The sequence below is a fragment of the Rattus norvegicus genome, chromosome 9 (assembly GCF_036323735.1).
Source record: "Rattus norvegicus strain BN/NHsdMcwi chromosome 9, GRCr8, whole genome shotgun sequence".
Taxonomy (NCBI): domain Eukaryota; kingdom Metazoa; phylum Chordata; class Mammalia; order Rodentia; family Muridae; genus Rattus; species Rattus norvegicus.
In genome coordinates, this window is record NC_086027.1 from 45,456,344 (window position 1) to 45,458,512 (window position 2,169).

Consider the following 2,169-nt stretch of genomic DNA (forward strand, 5'->3'; position numbering starts at 1 on the left):
TATAAGTGACTCATACTGGATATCCATATCAGCACAATGATATCTAAATATAAATGAGCCCCCACAGCCTTCTAGTTCCGACATCCGATGAATTCCAGCATGGAGCCTCACATGCGGTGTCTGTCGGTCTGTAGGCTTGTGTGTTTAGGCCTATCTGTGTGCCTGTGTCTGCATGTATGTAGCCGAGTGCCTGGTTGCTGGTCAGTTTCTCCCTGCACAGTGTATAGTGATAAAAATCTACCTTCTCAGGGCCGGAGAGATGGCTCAGTGGTTAGGAGCACTGACTGCTCTTCCAGAGGTCCTGAGTTCAACTCCCAGCAACCACATGGTAGCTCAAAACCATCTGTAATGGGATCTGATGCCCTCTTCTGGTGTGTCTGAAGACAGCTACGATGTAAATAAATACATAAATCTTTAAAAAAAAGAAAGAAAGAAAGGAAGGAAGGAAGGAAGGAAGGAAGGAAGAGAGAAAGAAAGAAAAGAAAAGAAATAGTATATCTTCTCTGACTGAGGCCCCTCAAATTCTCTTCAACCTCCCAGTTTCCCATGACCCTCCCTCTTTCCTGGAACTGGAACATGGGCCTCACACGGGCTGTTCTTTTGAGTATGTATGTGCTTGTGTGGTGAATGAATCATGTGTGTGCACATGCATGTACAGACCTGATGTCAGCATCCTTCATCCCCACCACCGCCTTATTGCTCCACCTTTATTTTTGAGACATGGTCTCTTGCTGATCTGGAGTTCATTGATTGGGCTAGGCTGACAGGCAAGCAAGCCTCAGGGATACACCAATCTCCAGCCAAAGCTAGAGGCATAGCACAGGCTGCCATGCCAGCAGCCATATTACTTTCCCCAGTTATGTGACATTCTGTTTACTACCTGAGTCTTGGGAGCTGTCCCCTCCCGTGGGGAGCAAATGTTTCGATCCAGAGGCAACTGCTCGGTAACAGTACAGTGGCTGCTACTGTCTCCATCTTGTGACAAGGGTAGGCAGTTTGTTCAAAGTCCCTCCATTAATAGAGAGCAGATTTGGGAGTCGAATCTCAAGTTTACGGTTTCTAACTTTTCTTGTGGCACTGAGAACTGAACCTAAGGCCTCAGGCACGCTGGGCAAACACTCCGCCACTTAGTCCTTAGCCAATCCCTGTTCTCTAACTTCTGTACCAATGTCTTTCTCCATGCTTAGTTCACTGGGGTGACTGAGGAGGCTAAACGATTGAGCTGTGATCAGCCAGCAACAGCTGGGAATGTATCTAGAAATTAGGCCATCCCTTGGGTCCTCAGTGCAGGATCCCAAAGAAACCTGGGACAAATGTCTAACTGACATACCTATTAGCATACCAGAGCACACACAGGCCACCAGGCTCACTCAGTACCAAGACCTCCTCTCTGCTCTTCTCTCCCCTACCCCTACCCTAAGCCCCTCCAACCCAGGGGCTTTTCTTCCATTTGCCCAGCTTCTGATTCCTATAAAAGAAAAAAAAAAACTGGCCACGGGCTTTCTTGTTTCTTCTTGTGGTCCCCTTTCTTCACTCCCTCTCTCTTCTCTTCCTCTCTCGTTCCCCCTCCCTCCTTTCCTGACCTAGTCTGCTGGCCAGGTTCAGTCTGAACTCTTCCAGATGCCTTTGGCTGAACTCTCCCTCATAAGTACAATAAAATCCTTCTCCTCAGCTATACTTAAGACTGGTCATGTGCTCCTTTCGGCAGCACAAATACTAAAAGTGGAGCTATACAGAGAAGACCAGCATGGCCCCTGCCCAAGGACTCCATGCAAATACCTGAAGCGTTCCTATTTTTGAGCAGGGCATGGGATGTAAAGTGAATTAGTAAAAGCCAATCAAACAAACTGCAGAATAAATTTAAGTATATTCGCATATATATTTTTATATTTATATTATTTCTTAGTTAGGGTTTTACTGCTGTGAACAGACACCATGACCAAGGCAACTCTTATAAGGGACAACATTTAATTGGATCTGCCTTGCAGGTTCAGAGTTTCAGTCCATTATCATCCAGGCAGGCATGGTGCAGGAGGAGCTGAGAGTTCTACATCTTCATCTGAAGGCTGCAAGCAGAATACTGACTTCCAAGGCAGCTAAGGTGAGGGTCTTAAGTCCACACCGACAGTGATACACCTACTCCAAGGCCACACCTCCTAATAGGGCCAC

The 2,169-nt window shown here is 46.7% G+C and overlaps 1 non-coding gene across 1 annotated transcript; it reads left to right on the forward strand.

The window, feature by feature from the left end:
- The first annotated feature begins 1,692 nt into the window (after window positions 1-1,692).
- On the forward strand, window positions 1,693-1,799 carry LOC120094862 (U6 spliceosomal RNA). The gene has a single exon (XR_005489561.1). It is a non-coding gene; the product is annotated as a U6 spliceosomal RNA (small nuclear RNA).
- Window positions 1,800-2,169: the final 370 nt, after the last annotated feature.